Here is a 25,285-nt window from a genome sequence, read left to right as displayed (position 1 = left end):
GGTCCTGACCCTCCCCTCTCCTGCAGGTCCCATTTTCTCTCTCTGGTCCTGGGCTAAACAAGCTGTCCTTGAAAGATTGCCCAAGGGCTGCTGCTGCAGCTTCTCCAAGGCCAGGGAAAGGAAAACTTTCTCACCTGGGCTAACAAAACCAAGGTAGCCAAGCGAAACACAGACTGCAGCGCAGCCCAGACACCGGGAGGCTTTGGGAAAAAACACCAACAAGGGCAAGGCTCATCAAGGATACAGCAACCATTTTGAGGCATAAAACAGAGGATCAGGGAGCAGACTATTATCAACAATTACCCCAAGACAGGCATCCACAGCTTTTCAGAGAAACTTGTTCCAGTGCCTCACAGGATATATTTTTTTCCTAATATCTATAACCTAAATTTCCCTTTTTTCAGTTTGAAAGAGGTGAGATTTGTCTCTCCATTTTGTTGCTCTTCCCCATCTCTTTTTTCCTCATTTTAAATTTGGCCAATTTGGCCTCATAACTATATGTGATATTGATAGCATGGAATGTTATCCTCCATGGATTTCAATATTAGCACTGTCAGGACTTTTTGCCTTTGTCCTCAGTTACTGATAGCTCCTTACATCTTACTGGCCTCAAGGTCCTCTGAACTCTTGCTACACTGAGCAGGATAAGAAATTTCATTTTTCCTTTTATTTTGTTTAAAATATAAATTGCTTCTGATACCATCAATTTTTATGGGATTTTGTTAATTGTCTCGAATACGCTCATGTCAGGGCAATTCAAAGTTTAAAGGCTTCTTGCAAGTCGTACTGAAGCTCTTATTCCAAAGAGAGAGATTAAAAAGAGAGAGGAGAGAGTATAAATAACAATAAAAAATAGTAATAAAAAAGCAGGAAAACTGCAGTCAGGCAGAATTTGTCCTTGACTGCAGATTAACATTCAGTGATACAGGGTTAGGAACGAGACATGCTGATAACCAGAAATTAAGTGGAATCCTTCACAATTTTGGGCAGGGATGTGAGGCAAGAGGATAGATGGAAGCTCATGCTGGCTGTGTAGATCACTGTTATGTAATGTGTGTGGGAAAGTAGTGCTTTTTTCCTTTAGCCTGTAGAGACCATTGGGATTTTTGCATGCTTGTGTATTTCCACATAATTAATGGAAAAAAAGTGGCTTCATTGCTACCATGATAGGACAAAATGTTTCTTCACCTCCACTGAAAATTATATTTTAAGTGAATGGCTGACTGGTCCAGCTCTAGGAGAACTGAATTCTGTTTTCAAAAGGAAAGGAAAACAGATAAGAATAATAAAAGAGAAAAGCAAAGAAGATGAGAAGGAAAGGTGGAAAAGAGAATGATTTTGTAGTCTCATTCTCCTCCCACTGTGAGCCTAATGGGGTGTGCAGCTGCTACCTCTTCCTTTAACTTAGAACTATAGAGGACTTTGAAAGAGATTGGTAGAATTTTTTATGAATAACAAAGGAATAAAGTAACTTCTAAAATCTTGTGAGTGCAATAGGTTTAAAATAAATAGAATAATAACAAAATTGTCCTCCTATCCATCAGGTACAGTGGAAATTTTAATATGGCTGCTCTTAATCCAGCAACATTCCACAGCTGTTACAACTGTATATGAATTCCATAAAATTCTCTAAAAATACATACAATTTTCATGGTGATTGGGACTTTTACACATGTGGCTGCCTCTACTTCTGAAGCAGCTCCTGGTCTCTGCATGTGCTTTGCCCACAGCCCCACTACCTGGCTTCAGCTTTCTTAAAGGAGGTTCTTGGCCTCAGATTGCTTAAAAGCAACCTCCTGATTTGGAGATTAAACCTTTCCCATCTAGCACATATAACACCTTTCTAGGAAACAGCAGCACATGGTGCTTAGTGGGACACAAGGAAATTTCATATTCTGATAGTCAGTAGGTTTGCATAAATATCCAAATGGTAATTTTGAACTTCTTGTCATTGTCTTCTGCATACATATAGCAACTCACATCCTGTGTTTACATTAATCTAGAAGGCAGAAGGATCAGAGAAATACAGCCTGCCATCTCCAGAATGAGGGTTGTGCAATAACTCTAAAAATCCCTCTGATTTAATTTAATTTTTTTCTTGCTAATTTTGCTACAGTCTGGGAGTGAACAGAGTTACACTAGTAAAAAAGAAGAGGTGGAAATATTGGATAGCTTTGATATTAGGGCTAAGAGTGAAAAATACAAGGCATTTTTATATATAGTGAGAGAAAGAGCACAATTTTTAATGTCCTTACGTGTGTCTTTGTGTATTGATTCTTTTTCTGAGCCTTCAACTGCAACTCAAGTTTAACAATAATGTCCTTTTCAAGGTCTTCCTATATTTCCCTTCAGGTTTCACTTAGGGAATCATAGGACCACTTATTCTCTATGAAAATAGCTTCAGTCAGGATGTTTCATAGGTCACCATTATTAGAAAATAAAAAGAATGGGTATTGTAAACCTGGGTGGAAGGCTGTTGAAGAAAAGATGAGCTCTTCAGTGGTCAGGGATTTAACTTCATATAGACATAAGGGAAGTCAGTTCAAGAACATCACTAACTTGGTTACAGACTCTTGAAAGTGTCCACAGGAATCAGTGTATCCCGGAGGCATCAGAAAATTTGCTCAGATTAAGATACCAGAATGTGTGAAACTTCATAAATATATACAATTCAGAAACTCAAGGAGAGGAAAAGAAGAAGGATACTTAATTTCTGGCACAACAGGGAAGAAATTTGGATGTATGCTATTCTCTTAAGCTAGAATCAGAATTCAGAGTTGCACCATGTTTGAACAGAAAGTGGAGTGTAGAATGGCCATGTAATTACCTTTTATTCTCACACCTGAAGTGCTGTTTTGCAATGTGTCATTAAGTTATCAGGGTATATAAGTATGAAGATGTGTATATCTACTCAGCAGGCTGTAAAACTACTTGGGAGAATCTTTTTTAAATACCTCAGTAGAGCACCACGAAAAAGCATCATCAGATGATAAGCATGTGACTGAGGATGAAGGGAAACAGATTTATTAATGTCTTTTAAATAAAGCTAGCAGAGAGACTTGATGTGTGATAAATTTGTTTATCTCTGCAAGTACAGCTGCTGAGTATCTTAATTCTTCACTTTAAAAGAAAGTGTCTGTGGTAAATTAATAAAGTCTTGATATACATGTATAATGACCAGGGTTTTTTCTACTCCTTCCCACAGCATAGCTTCACTTTCATCTCTTCTGGAAAACAACTTACAATATAATTATTATAGAGAGTCAAGAGGATTACTTAATGGAAGAAATAAATCAGCAATGTTATTAGAGCATGAAATCAAGTATATTGAATATAAAACAAAACCCCTATAATATGTTTAGCTCACATGAGTAGGCTTATTCGAGTCAATGGAAATATGTGCATAAATAATACTTTTAAGAATTAAGTCCTTGAATAACTGGTTTTAGTATCTGGACATAATACCCTTAGAAAATTTGATAGTATTACAGTAATATTCCTTGCTGCCTTGTTATTTTCCTAATGTTTACCTTGGTTTATTTGAGCTGGTTAAATCTTCCTGCAGAAAATTCCCTAAGCCTTTGCTTAAGTCTGTTTGTTTTTTGGCTGTTTTGGTTTATTTCTTTGGATTTTTTGGTTTTTTTGTTTTTATTTTTTTACTAAACTTAATAAATGCAGAATTTGTCTGTACTGGATAGATATTTTTGGATGTGTTCTGATTCATGCATCTGAGTAAGGACTGTGGAGTATAAGCAAAGAAACTGAGTAAAATAAAGTGTTTAGGAAGAATGGGAACAAGTCATACATTGCATATGTGTTGCTGTATTTATGAGGAAGTACTTTCACTAATTCTGTGTCTCCAATGAAGTAGATATGTACAAAGAAGAAACTTAATTTGTTAACATAGGAAATTAAATACAACGAAAAGGAAAAGTTGGCTGAATAGTTCTTTGTCCTAAGAATCTGCAAATTATTTAATAAAATATATCTGACTTGCACTGCCAGCTACAATGACTAGCTATGTTAAGACACTCCACAAATAGTCTTTTGTCAGTCTGTACACATACTTAGCTAGGACCATGCTGTGCACCATGGAAAATAAATTTTAACAATACTGTGGGATTAATTGGCAGTCTTTGTTTACTCTGTCTTGATTCCTTTGCTGTAAAAATCTATTTCCTGTATGCAATAAGTCATTTCATACTAGAGAGATTTCACCTGGAGCATAATATACTATAAGCCAGAAAGAAATTTTCAGATGTGTTTCTTTATTGACTTCTCCCTGACTGAAATTGGATCCCTGTATCTTCATTAAAATTATCTGAAAATAGATATACCGTTAAAATTAAGATATAAACAAATGTGGGAGGGAGTGGAAAGCATTTTTCATTTTAACTTTCACGTATTTGCACCACATTTTTCCTTAATGTATTTTATATCTGTTTAGCATATTATTCACTTTTCATAAGGTTCCATTTGTTGTTTACAATATTCTTTATTGTTTATTTAGCATTTTTATTAAGTTTCAATGAACATTTCGGTTAAAGCTTCAAAGTAGAAAACTTGTCAGAAAATTGAAACTGATTGAGATTAGAAGATTGTGCTTAAAAATTAGAGTTTAGAAGATTATTATTGCTTCTTAATGTTTTAACAGTTTGGGTTTTTTTTTTTTTTTTACATTTCTGCATTTCAGGTAGAAATGAAAATAAATTCTACAGTTTTTAAGGAACTAATAAGATTTTTAGTTAATACATGGAATAAAGGTTTCTGTGTGAACTTAAAGACTACTGGAGTAAAGACTTTTTTTTTCCCCTGTAGCACATTTTGCTCTGTTGTGTTTGGGCATTTAATTTGGGCAGTTAACTGGAAGGAAATCTAAAATTGTTTTTGCTTTCCATAATTTGTAGTAATTATATCTAAAAGTTAACATAAATGTTATTCTTTGCAAGTAATAAGCTAGCTGAGGTCAAACTGTTTGATTGTAGCACCATTTTTGTATTTTCAGCAATATTATTGCTTCCCTCTTGACTGTTTAATGGTGGATCATTATATCTTACATTTCCATGTATCTTTTTAAGAGTGGTCAGAACTGTGTTTTGGGGTTTTTTTCCACTGATATATCTATAGTGAAGGATTTTATCATGCAAGTTATTCATAGGCTGTTTTCCTAGTCAGTGAAGAGAAACACAGAATGATTCATCTGACCTGGTTCAGCCATTTATTCAGAGTTAGGTAAATTGTGCCCAGAGGTTACATTTTCCCTCGCTCTAAAGTAAAATTGGATGACTGGCTTAGCTGGAGATGTCTGTAGTTTTCAAAATCTGCAACTCATTGGAGTGAATCCTGCCCAGGTTTTCTTCATTCTGAGTGTTATCATGTAAGGAAGAGCTAATATGTGGTTACAGGTCACCGCCGTGCACTGCTAAGCTTCCCAATTTCCTTGGCTAGTTATCCAGCTTCTTTCATATGAAAACAAGGGGACAAATCAGAAAAGTAAAGGATAGTCTTTTTGGAAAAATGGATTGTGGGTTCCCATATATTAGACTTGGAAGGGCTTAATCCATGTAGATCAAACCCAGTTGTCCACTAGACTTTTCAGAGGAAGAAGACTTCATTTAGAAAAAGATATGAGTAGTTTTTAAAATTCCAGTCATATGGAGAGCTGTTTCTAGTGTGCCTTATGGTATTAAATTTTAACATTGGATACCTGCAGTGACTATGTTGACAAAGATTATCATTGCACTTGCATGCTGCAGACTGAGGGATAAAAATGTGGTTTGGGGAATAGGGATGAAGGAGGGAATCTGTTTGTATAAACACATACTCTCCTCAATGTCCTCTGTGCTTACCTTTGAATTGGTTATTTTATCTGTTAAACTTGGAGAATAATTTAGGCTCACTCCAGTTAAGAGTTTGGACATGCACCAAAGCGATGAAAGATGTGGAAGTCTGAAAAGAAATCTCTAGAATAGTAATGAAACAGCGTGGATCCAGTTTTGGAGAGCAGGTAACGGACACAGGGCATTCCTTCATAAAAGTAAACTTCTGAATATATTTACACTTACTGAAATTTTTACTGCTTAGGAAATGGCTGTCTATCACTTGTGTGTCAAAATAGCTGTAGAGTGAAGGGGTGTATGTGTGTGATTTCTGAGTTTTCTGTTGAAAAAAGTAAAGCAGAGTCTAAAAAATCTGCTGCAGTATAAGGAGATTGTATGAGTATAATCAGAAATATATAAATGCTGAGGAAAAAATTCATTCCTATGTCCTTCTAAGTCTTTATTTGATAAAAACTAACAAAATGTATTAGTCAGAAGAAAAAAAAACCCCCAAACCTATAAAGTATGTGCTGAGAAGAAGGTAATTATTTACTTAGATAATAAAATTCATTTTTGAGGTCAGCGAATAATAATGGAACATAGTTAATTTGAAGGAAGACAGTTTGCTTTACAGGTTCCAAAATATTTTTGGGGCATTGAAAATTGATGATTTTTAAGGTGACTTCCAACCCTAGCCATTCTATGATTCTATGAATATAAATATTGATGCTGCATTATGTTCTTCCTCCTAAACTGTATTTCCTTGGTATGGTATGGCTTCACTAGGGATATGTTTCTGCTAGGTGCAGGAAAGAAAACAGAAATATTCATCTGAAAAATAACTTTTGGAATAAAAATAATTAAAACTTTTGGAATAAAAATAATTAAATTGAAAGCAGAAAATCATACTAAGATGAGAATAAAGAGTTTTTAATTATCTCCTTTAAGTATCTATAATATTTGTTTAAAAATAAGCCAATAAAAATATGATCAGAATTTTTCTTATATATGATACCAGCAGTGATATAATTTCTGGAGGCTTTATGGAAGTCTCTAGAAATTCTGGGAAAAGAAAAATTCATTTTCTTTTACTATCCTTTCCTGATAGATTTTAGTTTCTGTGAAGTCATTAGGGATGTATTACAGAACACCAAAATATTTGCTACAAACTTGGGGATGCTATTTCTAATATAAAGCACAAAACTTTCTCTTGAGAATGTTGTACTTCACACAGAAAACAGAAAGATTAAATTTATTGATCTCAGGATTTGTAAATCCTAAATGTAGCTTGAGGTCACATTTTCATAAACTTTCTCCATCCTCAGTTCCCACAAATCTGGGAACTGCCTTCCATACATAATGGTTATGTAACTGCTAAAACAAGTTACCAGCTGAAGAAGTAGATGAATCTTTAAAATCCCCTATGTAGTATATTTAGAAATCTTTATTAAGACATTTTTAATTTTAGCTATACTGAAGCAAAGTAGGATCTAGGTTCTGAGGAGAAAACAGAAAGAACAGACAGAATGAAAAGGGAAGCTCACATCTGATGGCTGCAGGTTGATGCAATTGTTCAAAAGATGTAAAATTAAAGGACATTTTCCCTATGCAGCAGCCCTTTGAATTCACTTCCCAGAGTCACTCAAGCATTCACCAATGTCCAGCATGCTGGGACCTGCTGCCTCCAAGTTCTCTTTCATCCCTGTTGCTTCCTCAGATTTTGTGCTCAACCCTGATGCAGGAAAAAATGTAAGTAATGTAAGCCCCCTATTTGTCACTTACTTTTTCACAAAGGAGTAATTTATAAAACCAAAAAGCTATGAATTCCATGTTATGGTGTTGGGGGGACTGAACTGCAGAGTCATGCAGGCTGGTATAAATAAACGTTAGCTCAGGTTTACACTCAAATCAATAGAGAGTCTCAGAACTGGAGTGTTACCAGGTAAGATGTGCTTGCTTTCTCTGAGCACCAGCATCATCAGCCTCAATAACTGAAAAAAGAAACTTCCAGGTGGACACAAGCCAGTGAATGAGCTTCCTGTATCATGGAGACAACTTCTGAATTAAATCTCCGGTGGAATCACAGTGAACAGTGAGAGGTGAGGATTTGTGTAGGGAAGCCCTATACTGGCTGCTCCTTCAGGAGCTTCTTGGGCTGAGATCTAAATTCAGCTGAATGAGAGAGGCAGCAAGTTTTAACTTCATGTCTCCAGGTTATCCTGCACAGTAAGGTGATGAATAAAATGCAATAAAATATTATGTTTAGAAAATTGTCCATTATACCTTACGTGTTGTTTTCATAAGTATGTTGAAAGGTAATTTATATTATTCATTAAAACTACCTAACAAATCAGGAAATTTTTTTAAATTAAAACGAAAATTTGATTCCAAAAATGCAAGTATTTTGGGTTTTGGTCAGAGTACTTGTGGTTCATTAGGCTAGTGAAAATGTAGTGAAATTTGAGCTTCAAGTATCACTCGCCTCTGTTTTACTTTTCTCTCCAGCTACACTTGATACTGTGGTATTGTTCATCATGAAAAGTCAACCAGGCCAACCATACTCCCTTGTGAAACTTCAGCAGAAACAGAAATGTTAGACATTTTTTGTTTCCTCTTTTATAACAGAAATTTGCTTTTTTTACAGCTGAGGTATGACTAGCTTTTTTTCTTTGAGCCTTTAAGTTTTCCCCTGGTTTTCTCTGCAGAGGGGTGGAGAGGCCTTGCTGTTGTGATGGGAGGGGGTAGGACTGGGCTCCTTCCTCAGCTGAGGGTGTGAGAAGGCAGCTTGCACTACCTTCCCCTACAGGAAACACAATAAAGTGAGAGGCAACCCTTTGTAGTTCTCGTCTCACACTATGAGAGCAGCCTTGGAATACAATAAATTTTTGAACTAATGATAAATGTAGGAGAGGTGATGGGAGCACACTGCTTTTATGTCCCTCACATGCTGTGCATGCATAACTCCTCTGCACAGCTGCACAGAAAGGTTTTCTTTCTGAAGGATATCTGGCAGAAAGCCTAGCTCTTGGGAACGAGAAGCAAATGGACTTAGCATTTTCCTCATGCGACCTTGAAGTAGGAGCACATGGAATGTACAATATTCAGTATTCACCTTGAACATTTGTTTTGATTCCCTGTATTCCAGCACTTAAGACTGCTGTCAAGTTTAGTTTTACTTGACAACTATCTTTTTCTTTAGAGAAATATCTGCCATCCCTGAATATGATGATGTTGGAATAAAATTAAAATTAGCACCATATTTAGCACAAGTGTGCATAAATAGCCTGGTGAAAATTGATCAATACTAGTTTCCTTTAAAATATGTCAGCCTGATGTATTTTTTTTTTAAGGATTCATAAATATTTGGTTTTTTCACAATAGCTGATGATACAGACTTTTGAACTGGATTGGCTATCTACTTCTCTGCTATGGATTATCCCTAGAAATTTCTATTCCAGGAATTACTTCATTGCTGGTGATCAGCCTGAAAGTCCTCATGCTCCTCAAACAATAGAGGGTTGTCTGAGAGGATTGGTCACTGAGAGGAATTTGGCTACAGTTGTGAAAAAGTGACTTACAACTCTTGTCCCTTGTCCATCACTTGTGGTACTCCTTTGTGGTACTCCTCTGGAAATCCTCCCTTCCCAGGGTACCTTGAGTACAATAGGCAATTTTTTGTTTTCATCCTTGTCTTGTTGACTGCCTTTTTATTTTGTTATCATCCTTCTTTTATCTCCTGCCCGTCTTCATCTTCTGCTTTCTGAAAGCATTTCCAAAGCACTGAAGATTTTTTCAATTATTTGAACATATTTCTAAATATATTCCCATACTAAAAGAGCACGCAGATGGTTGTATAAAATATAATTTTTGCAACAACTTTTTTTTTTATTTCTATAGTTTGTTATTGATACTGTTACTTAGCAGTGAAATGAGTCTTTATGTTTTAAATTTTCTCTTTTACATCAAGAGGTGTGACTGAATCATTAGATAAAAACCTACAGCCCTTGGTCTGTTTGAAGAAGTCTGTGTGATCAGCAAGACAGAATCTTAAAGTCAGAAATGCTTTGCATGCCTTGTTCTTAGTGAACATGTCCAGGAAAACCAGAAAACCACACTCAGAAGACCCAGAAGACCCAGAACTTGGAGCTGCTGATGGAGAAAAATAAAGCAAAAACTTAAACTACACATTCCAGTTTCTAATGTAATAGGTCTCTTCTTTCAGTCTTCTTTCTGATTCACCAAATATCACTATCTTTCTGGAGCAGATTGTCTTGTCTTGGTGTCTGGGAAAGTTTTCCTTTCCCCCATTTCCAAGGTGTATTGGATGGCTTTGCTCCCATTACAAGAAAACCCTTTGCTTATATTCAGGTTGGTTTTGATTTGTAGATCCTCCAAGTCAGGTTGTAATTTGGGAACGTTGCTGCCTCTGGAACAGTGGCTGCCTTGGGGACAGCAATAGCAGTCCATGGACATCCAAGGGGATAGCACATCATCAGATAAGGTGAATACCAGGAGGGTTGAGGTTTATGTGCAGTGTACCACTGAAGAAGGAAATGAATAAATTACTAATTTTATGAGGAGTGTTCTTAAAAGAGCAATGCTGGCAGTAGTTTCTTGCTCTCAAAGGGTTGGATATTCAGGATCTCCAAGCACTTACAGAGCCATAATAAAAAAATAAAACCCATATAATAAATAAATAAGAAATCACCCATCACTATTTGGTGGTGGGTAATGCCAGCTGCTGTTGCTAAGGTGTTCAAATGAACTAAATAGGTCAAAAATACCAGTATCATAAGAATAATCCATTAATCAACATTATCTATGTTCACAAAATATTTTATTGCTTATTTTTCTTGAGATTGTGAAGTTAGGCTATCCTCTTCTTAAAAGCTCAGCAATAAAGAAAAATAGTACTTAGAAATATGTGTCAAAAATATATATGAATTAATAAGTAATAATGGATTTCAAGCATGCTTCTTCCTATATTTTTGCATATTAATTCATAATTTAACACTAAATATGTTGATTTGTGATACAAATTTTTTTTGTCTCCTGTTAAAATAAAAAAGGCAAGGAAACCAGCCGTTTTTTCCTGTGTATGAAAGTACCTTTTTAAATCAGTACCAGATTAAACCTCCTGCTATTCAGATCATTATTGCTTGAACTAAGTCCTCCAAGGGGGCCAGTATTCTGCAATCTCTGCTGCCTTCTCTCAGAGAGGATGATAGTTTCAAAATACTACTGCCAGCACAATGAATATTCAATGAGAGGTCTTCCTGTGACACCTGCTTCTTCTGTAGAGCTATAAGAGTGACTTTAAAAGCTGACAGGAAAATGGTATTATGGGCCTGTAAAAGCAATGATTTTCATTTAAGGAGGTATACATTAAAGCTGTCTTAGGTGCCCTGATGGATGTAACACCTCAGTGAATTCATTATTTCCCAAGAAGCAGCACCAAGGAATATTTTATGTCAAAAATATGTATCAAGATTGATCATCCTGTTGGAACTTCAGTTTTATGGCAAATATTCTGATTCTGTCAGCAAAACTGATGTTATGTCTTAGTCAGATTTCTTAATTTAAAAATCCATCTAGGTTTGAGGTTTTGTGTATATTTGTATATATCAGAGAATTATAATGTAAAGTATAAGTATGTGGTGATTTTCTATCAGGAATTAGTAAAGTTCAGATGTGCAGCTATAAAGATGAAAGAAAGTAGAGATTCTGTCTGTGTTGGATCCACTTAAACATTACAATTCTTCAGAGACAAGTAGGTCTTACATCTATCACATACACATGCAATGGCAATCAGCTGCAGTGCTGTGCAGAAGAAAAACACATGGTATAGGAAAGGAAAATATTATATGTTATGTAGCAAATGCTGCATTAAGCACACAGTGCCTGGAACTCCCTGCTGCCAGAGCTTCCTGTGAAATGTTCATGGTGTGTATATAGGTTTTATATATTTATGTTCTTCTTCCTAGATGAAAGATCAAATGCACAATGTCCACATAGACACTAACAGCTTGGTAAGTGAGGAAAAGATTAGTGAGGCAAATCATTCAAATAATTTCATCTGCTCAGGAGAGTTAGCTAAATTGCTTTAAATAAAGTGTTGTCACGGGCAGGAAGAAATCTGAGAACTGCTGGTAGCTAAAGCATTTCATTCCTTGCATCCAAGTTATAAGTCCTAATAGACAGGGGACTTGCAGCCTCATGCAGTGGCACCCTAAATAGAAAAAGAGTCTGTGTTGGATGAAACCCAGTTATTTACAATGTTAACTGAGTTATTAAAGATGAGAGCTCCTGTGACTTCAGTGAAAGTCAGTGGGTTACCAAACACATGCTGTAACTAATTCAATATTATCAGCTGAAAAACTTGGAGCTGTAGCAAATTATCTTTTCTCTCAGATTCCCTTTTGCTGATTTGGTAAACTGTCTGTGTTAGTCTGTCAAGTGCATTTGCAGAGAAACATTCCACTTCCCTTGGAAAGCAGAAGCAAGTTCATGGTGGAAGGATGGAGGGGGATAATTTCTGACCAGGAGGGCAGGTTAGACATCCTGTGCCTGGTGACCTCCCAGTGGGGCTCTCTTCCTTCCTAGCCCTGGTCCATTGCCATCTGCCTGTGTAGGGTTGCAGAAGGAAAAATTATTGGGTTTTTTAACGTCCTTCTTGAGTATGGTGCATAAGAAGGTGATGAGAAATTTCCTTTGTTTTTTTTTCAGAAGTTTCAAAAGTATGTTCATATATAGGTGGTGGTGATGATGATGATGATGGAAAGGCATTAGAGATGATAATTGTGTAACCTTAGCTATACCTATAAATACCATCACATGTGCATGGTCAGGGGGTATGCACCACTTTCACTGTGCCTTCTGTTGCAATTCTGTGAAATTTAAATTATTTGAACATTGTACCTTTGAGAGCATGTTGGATTGCTGGTGGAGCAAGAAGGCTTTGTGTTTTCTGTCCCTGCCCTGTGTGTGTGTGGCTGATGGTCAGGTACTGCCAAAACCTTGTGTTCTGCACTGAAAAATGACAGGCTGAGATTTCATTTAATGTCTGAATGCATGTGGCCCATTGAGGGAGAAGGAGCTGAGTGATTTGGGATTCTGAGTGTTTTGAGTTTTTTGCATTCTTGGCATAATTTGATAAGCAGCAGCGTTGAATACAGCTCTGTTTATCTTTGTAACCTTAAGCCAGATACTGCATGTCACTTTTTAATATCCATTCAGTAGTGAGCTTCCTTTTGAATGATGAAAAATAATTATAAAGAGGAACATTTTAATATCATTTGTATCACACTTTTTTCCTTCTATCCTTTTTTCCTTCAAATTAAGACTTCCAGTGCCAAGGTGTCTTCAATATTTTTTTTGCAAAAGACTTAAAGAACAAACAGAGGGATACTTAGTGCCTACTAGCTCAGGATGGGAGAGGTTCTTCAGAATATTTCTTACCTGTTCTCTGGAAACATCAAGGGAACTGGTGTTTTCTATGCACTGCAAATAAAGGAAAAATATTTAAAGGAAATGTGCACCTAGGGAATAATTTCAGCTCAAAAGATTAAACACACACACAAAAACATACTTGTTTCTGTGTTTCCAAGAACTGAGAATAATTTAGAAACATTTAGAAGAGAAGTAGCTTGTGGGGTTTTGTTTTGTTTTTTTTCTCCAGCTTAAAACCTGCTCTCTAAGTGTTTCCTTATTGCTTAGGAAAGGGAAGCCCATGAGAGACAACACAAATGGCTTCCAAATTCTTCTCTCTCTAAATCCATCTTTCCTTTTACATAGTGAAATTACTTATGGTTTTGTGCCTTAAAAGTACTTTGTACAGAGTCCTGAAAATTGAGTACACATTTCAAAAATAGTGCTACAGTGTACTGAATCCAACAGTGAGCAATTGTCACTGCATGAAAAATATTTTGTTTATTTCAGGAATTAAGAAGGAACATATCCTAGCCTTGAGAATTGTCAAGAAAACACTTCTATTAAAGTGGTGAAGCTAACATTTTAGTTGAACTCCTTTTTAGTAAGAAACACATTGAGTTGTGAAAGAGAATTATCTGAGGTCACTTGATTTGTTCAGCCTGGAGAAGAGGAAGCTGAAGGAAACTACCTGGGGTCTGCAGCTTCCTCAAGAGGGGAAGAGGAGGGGCAGGCACTGATCTCACCTCTGGAGAGCAGTGACAGGACCCTTGGGAACAGCTGGAGCTGTATCTGGAGCTTTTCAGTTGGATATTAGGAAAAGTTTCTTCATCCAGAGAGTAGCTGGGTATGAGAAGAGGCTTTCCAGGCAGTGCTCAGAGTACCAAACCTGACAGAGCTCAAGAAGCATTTGGACAATGCTCTCAGGCACATGGCGTGACTTTGGGGGTGTCCTGTGCAGGGCTGGGAGTTGGACTCAATAATCTTTGTTGGTCCCTTCAAACTTGGGATATTCTAGGGTTCTGTGAGCTACTTTGATATCTTTAGAAGAGAGCTTAACTTTACATTGATCATACCTGCCTAGGTTGTGCCTGTAAAGGGTCCAGGAATAATGTTAACAGTTTTCATACCAACAGGTCTCTCTGAGAGATTGATGATTATAAGTGTAAAGCTCTGTTGTTTTTCTTCTGCTCTGTTGTTTTTGTTCTGTTCCTCTTCTACATTTTTTCAAGCTTTGTCTTTACAGGGATCTATTATATACCTCGTCATTTTTGCCACTTATTTACATAGGCACTTCAGAGAGAAATGATTCAAGAAAAATGCAGTTTTATGAAGCCCATCTAATCATTGTTCAGTAATTGAAAGATGATCTTTTCAGAAACATATGGCAAGAATGAAAAAAAATACTGCTAATTAATTCTGAATTAGATAAACAATAGTAAATAATTTGATCATTCTGCAGGAATTTTGAACCATTATTATATATATTTGCAAGCAAACATCAGTATCTGAATTTAGTGAGTCTACCAAAATGAAAGCTAACAAAACACATGATAAGAAATATGACATAATTTCAGTTTATATGAGCTAGAAATCTTTTTGCCTCTAACGTGCCATGAAATACAATAGAAATATTTCAAGTTTCAAAAGTAAAATAATTTCATTCCATAAAAGCTTTATGAAATTACTTCTGATGATGTATATAATGTTTCAGAAATTGTACTAAGAAATAATATCTAAAGAGGAGAAGCTTTGACTTTTCATATGTGCTGTTAACAATTTTGTTGAAAGCTTCATTAGAATAATCACATTTCTTGACTGTGTGTGAAGAGAAAAAAAAGAATAAGGGATATAAAATCATATTTATGGAAGGAGTTATGCTGTATTCTATAATGTATGTAACTGTATCCTAGTTCTTCTGGTGAGATATAATGGATAGAGTTACACTGCCTGTGTTTGTTCTTGTTGTGAAGCATTCTAGCAGTTTCAGTGTGCTTACAAAAATGCATGTGAAGTCACATTGGACATTCTCAGCACTTACCTCCTGCCTTTCTTGAGTTGTTGTCACAGGAAGTTGCAGCAAAGCTGCATGGACTCTATATAGGATCGAGGAGAACAATGATCACAATGACTCCCTTGGAAAGAAAGAAGCCCTTAAAGGCACTCAGTGATGTGTAACACACTTGGTGAAGGTGTGGTGCAGCAGATCCAACAGGTGATTTCCCAGCCAGTTCTCATCCCTGTCCCCTGGGTGCTGTGTGGCACCCTGTGTCTCATGGTCTGCACTGCAGGCTGCTTTCTGGACACCTTCTCTGTGTCACTGTGTGCTGCAGGTAATGCTGAGGGCACACCCCAATCTAATTTAGATTTCGTGCTGGAGAAGCAGAAATCAGCCCCAAAATAAGTAATGACAAATTTTGTTGCCTTTTTTATGCAACATGTGAAAGCGCAGAAACTAGATATATTCACAGGGACTGTCTGAGAATAGTGTAACTCATTCAGCCTGATAGGTTATATGAAACTGTCATTATCAGCATGTGAATTATTGGTGCTATTAACATAAAGAATAGTTATTTAGGTTAATATACTGCTTTGCTTTCCTCTTTTAGTCAACACTGTCCATCTTTGAACATAAAATCATATAATATTTTAACCTCTTCTCATCATAATCATCTCTTGGTGTTTTGGCTTCTTTTATGCAAAGTTTATTTACTATATTTATTACTTTTGCATTGAAATAAGAAATATAAACAGCATTAGGTACTGCAGGAACAAGAACTGTATTTGGTTAGTGAGTGAAAGAGAGGTAGGTAATCCTGACCTTTCTCCTGGCTTTAATTAGAACTTGAATAGACTTTGATAAGTCCATATTGATACAGAAGATAAATTGAAACCTATAGTGGCAACAGAAGGTTCCATCTTTTGGATATATCAGAAGAACCTTGGCTCCTAATCTATGGATATATTTAGATAAATTTAAATATCTCAGAGATGAAGACACTCATCTACTTGCAGGTCAAATGTTGGTGCATCTGAGTTAAGTATGTTGTGTTCAGTAGGCTGAAGAATTGCAATTAAAGTGAGTTTCATCTTCAAACTGGAACTCTTCATTTATTCAGAGAAAGCTCTTTTCTGGTCTTTTCTAGGTGTCTTTGTCCTCTTGAAACTGCTAGCAACTTCTGTGGGGTAACACCAGCTCTGGGAGAAATAGCTTGTTTGTCACTTATTCAGTTCTCCTTATTAACAGTGGAAAGATAAAAAGTGTAAAAATGTTTCAATTTTCTCTAAGTTGTAGCAGCTTTCTGAATAAATGTTAAAGTGGATAGAAGGGATTAAAATTTTCAAAAGTAATAAATTATAGTTCTTTACCTAATAGACAGTTATTTTGGACAGGTTATGAATGTTTTTTACATTTTATAGTGTTTGTCTTGCAGATGGTTTTAGAGCCATAAGCCACAAGTGTTAGAATCTTGTTGTGAAACATTGCTTTTATTTTCACAATAGGTCTGAAATAATAAAATAATTTTTGATTATTAGAAATAAAGACAAAAATAAAATGCTTTTGCCCTTACTTCCAGACTCAGTTTCACTTCTTCATCCTCAACTCCTCTTCCTCCTCTTCTGCCCCAAGACAACAAAGGGAATGGATAATGGGGAGTGGTTTGTTAGTCTGGAAGCTTTGCTGATTTTCTCTCAAACTACCCCAGTAAGAGATGCTGCCAAAGATTCAATATATCAGGAAAATGAAATGTGTTTTTTCACATCCATATAATTAGCAAGCGAGATTATGATGCCTGCAGGATGTATTTCTAAAGTTGAGCATTACTTTGAACAAAGAACAAACAGAAGTAGAAACGTTATGTTTTTAATGCGTGATGATTAAAAAAAGTTGATTAAAAATTTTAATTTCATGGAAATTTTCATTACAGACGTGCCAAAATTCAGAGAAAAAAATCTTGCAGCAATGGAGAATGAAGGTGTGTAGGAGGTAAGCAGGGGAGGGGAGCATGCACAGTGTGAGTCTTTTCACCTCTAACACTCATCCTGTCTCATTCAAGGGATGGAGCTACCACCCAGACTGAGCACCTCTAAAGAGCCCAATAAAGGTGTGATGACTCTGTGGATGTGCTCTGGGGACAGCATTGCTGCCTTGGTGCCTCTGTGCATTCCTGAACTGCAGAGGATGGAGCTCAGCCAGCAGCAGGAGCCTGGCAGTTGGAAGCTGGGTTGCCATGAGCTTTAAAAACCAGAGATCATCACTTTTTAACCAATTTTAGGAAGAAAGTTGGGAGTTATATGGGAAGCTAGCCAGAGAAATCGGGATGAAGCCAGGCCAAGCGAAAGCACATATGCAGCACAAATGCTCATTTTCTTGGAACAAATTAATAAAAAATGGAGTTTTTAGAGACAGCATAATGGTTATTTAGAAGGGAAAAGTAGCAATAAAACCCCAAGATAATCCTTGTCTTAGTGTTTGGGTTTTTTCCCTTCCTTTTAATGGACTATTATTCAGGTACTCCTAGGACCCCAACAGCCTGAGCTTCACATATAAAGAGGAAAAAATGAGGACTTATGTAACTCCATTGGAAGAATTAGAAATAAAATTAAAAAAAAAAAAAAAAACACAACAAAAAACCCCCTGAATATATTGTAAAGTACAATACTCTATGAAATAAGAACATAATAATGTTGTTTCTGGAGATTTTCCCTTGGGGTTATTATAAGAATACTCACTGCCCAAAAAGGAAAAACACATATGCAACAACAGGAGAACCTCAATGACTGGCCTCAGGATGATGAATTAAATCTGGCCTCAAGACTCCCAGAATTAGTTCACCTGTTATGACTAAACAGTACAAGAGCTGATTTTAAAGATTATTGTTTGTTCAAGAAATTGAAATGAAAGTTAGATGGGTTCATTCTTAGGAATAGCTGTATTCTGGACCAGGATCATCAGTCCTGTAGATAGTTTCAAAGCCCTAATTTCACACTTTCATAGATGGGAAAACTCATATACGAATTTCTTTGGATTGCTGCTGTTGGGTACCAAATTGTTTAAAGATCCAATATCTGAGATACCTGATCAACAGCTAAAGAAGGCTTTGAGAAGCTGGTGACCATGTCATACACTGAAGTATAATTAGATGGAGGAACTGAGTTTTCAGGTTGTTTTCAGGAGTTTTCAGGTGGTGCTAAGGATTTGCCCTGATGAGAAACACCCCTGTGGTCCAAAATTTAGTGACAACTACAAGGGGGAAAGAAGGACCCTCTACTTGACAGAAACCTGAGTATAAAATCACCACAGAACACTCTTTTTTTTAATATGTAGACATGAAATTTCACTAAGTTAAGGTTGTGATTACTACTAAGACTTGTTTCTTTGAATTCTGTTTTATTAGCATTTTGAAGAAGTCAAATGTGGTACCACTTCTATACCAGTAACTGGATCATATATACTATTTAAATGCAAACATCCAGAAAAAATTCTGACTCACACAGCCCCCCCTTAGCAAATAGGCTTGGAACTTGATTGACATTTGAGTTTCATGATGCTATGCTGCCAGATGACCTCAGACTGTTCTGAGAAATGTGATGTTGAATTTAGCAGTTATTTAACAATCAGTCTGAAAATGCTTATTTTGCTGTAGCTTTTCAGTTAGCTGACAGTTGTCCTAATTATACCTAACTAGAGTGTGTTGGATTATGGAAAAACATCTCAATTGTTTTAATACCTTCTGTAAAAGTGTATGCTTATGGTGCTTATTATTATGTTTAAAACAAATTCAAAATATTAATGTATGCAATGAGTGATGCTGCACTCAAAAAATATTGAGTACGATCATTTTGTAGAAATGAAATACCAAATAGGAGTTCTGCATTTGTTAGTACATGAATAAAAATAGCCTTCATATTTTTTAAGCTGAGGAAAAATTGTTTTCTTTCTCTTACATCAGATGGGACAGTGATGAAAGTTCCTGTGCCTGCTTCTATGCTTTGCGTGGCAGGTTACTCAAGCTACATCTAAATCAAAATGCTTACTTCTATAGAAAAGGACTGTGATGGCTCCTATCTGTGAGATGTAAGGGATGTTTTTTGCTTTTGATTTTGAACTGCACTTTAAAGTGATCCAGCAGTAATGGTTAGAAAGAGATACTTGGAATAAATTTAAATAACTGCACAAAGTACTGCTTTCTTCTAAGATATCTCCCATGCCGCTTAAAGTGTTTATGGTCTGTGAGTCTGGCATGGGTTTGCTGCCTCTTTCATCTGGAAATGGCCAGATAGGGCAATGCAAGGTGGCACATTGCTGATTCCATGGGCTCTTTTTGCAAAAAAAAAAAAGCAAGTTGATTATATGACTCATAGCACAAAATTTTCTGTGGAAGGACGATGTTAAATAACTTGGTTGTAGTTCAGGAAGAGGCAATCACTTTGAGATGAAACTTCAGTGAGAGTCTCAGAATGCACTTTCATGCTCAGCACATGCAACTGAAGGGCAGGCATCTCCTGCCAGCAGTGCTATCCATGGTGTTTTGGAGTTGGAAATATCAGCAGCACCTTTTCTTGCAAGATGGCAGTGGGTTTCAAATACCTTGTCCTCTGCTAGCTTTTGGTTTAGTTGTCTCCTTGCAACCTAAAAATAATTTTGAGCATAAGGATAAAGGAACTGACTAGGTTATGATAACAGATAACTAGATTAATAGAAACTGCATAAGATTTTCATAGTAAATCCTACTTTTTGCTCATCATGCATGAAAAACATTCCTTTAGTTTGTCTTTGTGATTTGGTTTGTCTTTGTGATTTGGTTTGGGTTGTTTTGTTTTTTTCTTAAACTGTAAAATAGGAATGAAAAAAAGATAGATTTAGTAGAAAATTTTCATTCTAAATTTCTGACACCAGTTTGTTCAATATTCATTTGAATTGATGTGTCATAGACCTGTACATAACATTTGTGTTCAATGGAAAAGTGTGAACAACAGAGGTAGGCAACTGAGACTACATCCAGTGTCATTAAGACATGAAAAAGACACAGATATGTTGTATAAAACATGTGTTTTCCCTGTCTTGCTATCACTCTTTCTTACAAAATGGTCTAATTTGGGGCAAAATTAATTACATTTCCAAACTTTACTAAGGGATTTTTTTGAGAAAAAAGGAATTCTGAAACAAATCCATAAGAGGAAGGGGTCTTTTATATTCTCTAGTATTTCTCACAATTTTAATGGAAAATATAAGGTAGGGAAAAACTCAGCCATTAAAATGTTCAGTATTGATCATTATACATGTCTGATGACAGATTATAAGAAATGTCTGACATCTAACTACATTTCGAGTTTACTTTTGTAATGTCATCTGTATTTAAAAAGGAGCAGTCAAGGAGCATGAAAGAATATGCACCCCGAGGGATTTCCCATCTCTTAGACTTTATTTTCTATTAAATAATAACATATTTAAGTAAGAAATGAGTATTATTCAGAAGCTACCAGCTTTTAAAATTTAAATTCACCTCTCTTCAGAAATCCTGATTTTTCAAACCTTGCAAACTTTTCTCAAGAGTTTTAACACAACATAAAAGCAAGTAAATTTGTGTTTCATTGATCAATACCTTTCATTCACCTTTATTTTTTTAAGAAATTAACAACAGAATAGATACATTTTACCATTTCTGAGGGCTTGGCAACCCTTCTCTCAAACATTGGTTGTGGCCCAAATATGGGTATTATTTAAATACCCAGTGTTTGAAGTGAAATGGATATGTAATTTCAGATATGGAATATATATATATATGGATATAGATATGGAATTTCAGAGCTCTACTCTTGATAAAACAAACATTGTATGTCATGGCATTGAAAGTTTGTGAGTAAATAAGAAGAAATATGTGTAATTAAGGTGCAGCTGAATCCAAGAGCTTTATAAGATTATATAATAATAATGTTTTTAAAAAGATACTGATGTAAGTAAGAGGCTTCACTGGAGTTACCAGGTATAACCACTTTTGTAAAAGCTGCAAAATCCAATGCTTTAATCTCTAATATGGACATGTTGAATGATCTACATTCTCCCAGACTGGCTACTAGCAATTTTTTTTTTTTTTCATCTGAAAGATTTTATACTGGCTTTTAATTCCATATTCTTCCAGTGATCAAGGCTAGTTCAGTGTGTGAAACACAGGGCTTAATGCCTCTACCAAAACTGGTCCTAGATTACTTGTGTGCTTTGGCAATTGCCAAAAAAGTTCAATTTTTGGAAATTGCCACAGCAAAAAAAAAGAACCAGCCTTAAATTTGCTCTCACAGACTGTTGTAAAGATGCATCCAAATGCTAAATGTAAAGTTGTTTATTGCCAAGAAGGTAGTGATAGTGTGATGCCTCTGTCCCAGGGCAAGGAGAGTAGCAAATTATTTGAAATTACTCGAGATATCATGCTTGATGAGTTGCATAGAATGGGTCCAAATCTAATATTATGTATATTTTTAAAGTTTTTCATTCTTCTGGAAGGTTTTATCCTCTTGTCTTCTGGGCTGCTGCTCACTTGAAGTTAATAAGGAGCAGAAACGGGAGACATCTCTTTTAATTGATGTATTCAGGTGAACATCAAGCACTGAGGGAATTTCTTCTATTGGGCTGTGAGCTGGAAAAAGAAACTAACAAAGAAAATCAAACCATTGAAGGAGAGATTTAGTTTCCCCGGCTACGCTTCTTGTGGTAAGTTAATTGATGTTTCTTGACAAAGAAGCAGTTTAAAGTTAATAATCTCAGGAGCAGAAGGTCAGTGCAGGTTTGGCAGGTTAATTATGTCTGTGCTTCTCCTGTGCCCTTGAAGTTATAAGTCAGTAAAGCACCTCTGTGCTCAGCCAAACACTTGCGTGTGTTTAAGTGATTTGTTAAACAGATACTCAGTGCTGAAGTAATCTGAGTAATTTTTATACATTTTGTCTTACAGTCGGAACCATTGGCTTGTAAAAGGTCTCATTTCCATGGACTTTATGAGTTGTACCAGCGTGTTGTCCAGATCAAGACCCTTGAGTGTTCATCCTGATGTTGGGTGGGATGGGGAGGGAGCTTGCTGCAAAGCTCATGGAAAAGCTTAGAGCTGCAAAGGTGGAAAATTCCCAAAATATTCAGCAGCAACAACAAAGGAGGTATGACAATACCCTCTGGAAGGGTGGAAACTCAAATGTGACAGAAAGACATGAAACGTTTCCAAGTCTCTTTCATTATTCACAGCACTGTAGGAAGTGTCTAAAATGTAGCATTGCACAGCTCTGATGGATAAGGTAATTTCATTATTCAGGAAATTTGAATGTTGAGAAGGGTTTTCCTGCACCAACAGACCTTACATAAGTGTGTTGCTAAGGAAAATAAAGAATTTAAGGTTTGCTATGGTACCTGTCTGCCATCTTATGTCCAAGAACAGCTGTTAAGGAGTGCTACATTCATATGTATTTTGAGGCTATTTCTCCTAAAAAGTAGTTAGGGCAGATTACCCAAGCTAAAGAGCACAAGGAGCTGCTGCTGCTCCCATCCAGTGTGCTCCTGAGTTGAAGGATTTCAGCTTCCAGGAAGAGAGAACTTTGGAAAATGAATGATCACAATATGTTCATAACCTGAAGGCTGAATTTGAAGTGACTTAATGAACCAAAATGATGTACATGGCAAGGAGATGAGCGTGTGTAAAGTGCTTCTTTGGAACAGGTTCTTGGTAAAGATCATTGCTTTCTGCACCAAGCTAGGAGAAGTTTTTCTCTCTTAACTCTTTTCAATCATCCTGTATCCTCAGATCTGAACAGTGGGTGAAGACAGTGTGTGACAGAGATCCCTTTGGAGTATCTCTGGGGCATTTATTAATCAGACAGAGAAGCTGCTCTGAGTGATATGAAACACTCTCCATTTTTCAGCCATGTGTGAATGTGCTGCCCTGAGGTGCACTTCTCTTGTCTTTAAATACAAAAGTTTAAAGTGGTGATTAAACTTTTGTTTGATGTGGAAATGCAGATAACTTCCAATAAACTTCTGAAGTCAAATACTTCTGACAAATACTATCTTTTTACTTCCTCTTTTCCTGAGTTTCTCTGTCTCAGAGCAGTTTTGCAAGGAATGGTCTTTTTCTAGCATGTGATTCTCATGTAAGTCACTAGCCGGCAGTTGTCATGGTGAAATTGTCAAGGAATAGATATTTTAGGAACTTTGGCAAATTTATTGGTTTTTGTTATCAATGCTACATTTCAGATATTTCTAGGCTTATGTGGCAGCACATCAATGTTTTGAGAATCTGAATTTTTGGCTTGGAGAGTAGCAGTTCCCAATTACATCTGCATTCTTATTAATCCTTGTCCTTTGTGCAGCTTCCAGGAGGGCCCCCAGTCTCTCTCAAACACTTTTCAAAGGTATCTGTCTGCATCATCAAGTGCCTAAATATGTTTTATGGTTTTGGTTTTTTAGCAGAGTTCCATTCTTGTTTCAGTGAGAAAAATGAAATCAAATCCCTTAGGTTTCTTGGAAAATCCTATTTAGGAAATGCTACAAATTTCAGTGGATTAAGTTGAAGTTTGATATAAAAATCTTACTAGTGAATGATGGCTGAGATTTGCATACATGTCTAGCTAAGTTTGTTTCATTGAAAACTGCACCAGCTCCAGAATTTCATTGATGGAAGGTAGTTTCTGTGATTTTTATAAAACATGCAGCATTACTTAATTTCTGCACACATTCTCATCTGCGTATCTTAGATTTTCCAACAGTTAAAAATCAGGGGTGATAGGCAAGAATTGCAAAGCAGCAAGCGATATTCAAAATGAATGGGGAACATTACTTTGCTATTTTCAGAGCTGTGAAAAAGGCAGTTTAATCCTGCAACACTGACAAGTGTTTATGTTTTAAAGTGTGAATAGAAAACTGAAATTTAATTTCGCATAAACATTTTCTAGTTTGAAGCCCAGGAAGTCTTCAGCAACTTTGTACTAGAGTTGTTTATTTAGTGTAGTTTTATCTCAAGATTATAGAGATATTAAATTCAATTCTTTCTTTAAATACAGTCTATTTGTATCGCATTGTGCAAGTAATTCTCTGGAGAAATGGTATAAGTTTTGTGTGTATATATATAATTTTCCTCTGTGCAGTAAGAATACTTTTGAAAGGTTAAACCTTGTAAACCAGAGTATAACTTTTCTCAGTGATTAGATTTAATATTTTGGATTCAGTGATATTTGATTGTAAGAACTCATTTTTAAAAGTGACTGATGAATAACGTGCCAGGGTTGAGGGTTTTATGAAAAAAACGCATTCTTTCAAGCTGATGTTGCCACTTTTCATTGTTTTTCAGTAATGGAATTGTCATTAACAAAGCTTAATTGAAGGTATCCATCCCCTTTCTTTTTTGTTCTCAAGAGAATTGAAGTCAAATCATTCTGACAATAGATGTTTTCACCCAGTCTAGGGTATTTAATCTTATGGAGAGTCAAAAAAGGAGAAATAGGAAGCTTAGAAGTCATCATCATGGCATAGAATCTTGAAAATACAAGAATAACCTGAGAGACAAAGCATTTTGAAATGCACTAATTCACCTCATGCCCCTTCAGTAGAACAGGTTTTAACTAGAAGATCTAAATTAGAAACTTTCTTTTTTTGAAGATTAATGGTCAAAACCAGACATTCCTCCTAAATATATTTTGTGGAAATCTTTTCCCAGACTTCAAGGAATTAAAGATTGTATATAATTGCATGTAATAAATATTGCATATAGTAAAGTATAATAAATATTATATGCATGATTGCATATAAAAAAAGCACATGGTATAGCATAGAAAAAAAAGAGTAATGTGGAGCAAAAGACACTTTCAGTCCAAAACTCTGGTCAAAGCAGGCCCATGGCGATCAGGTTGATAAACTTTGTCCTGCTGAGCTTTGTTAATCTACAAGAATTGAGTATTCTCAGAATTTTTCTCTGGACAAATTCTGCCGTTCTGCATCTGTCCCATGAGGACAGGCTGAGAGGGTTGGGCTGCTCAGCCTGGAGAAGAGGAGGTTCCCAGGA

Source organism: Agelaius phoeniceus, chromosome 2, assembly GCF_051311805.1.
Source record: "Agelaius phoeniceus isolate bAgePho1 chromosome 2, bAgePho1.hap1, whole genome shotgun sequence".
Taxonomy (NCBI): Eukaryota; Metazoa; Chordata; class Aves; order Passeriformes; family Icteridae; genus Agelaius; species Agelaius phoeniceus.
This window is presented reverse-complemented; position numbering follows the sequence as displayed.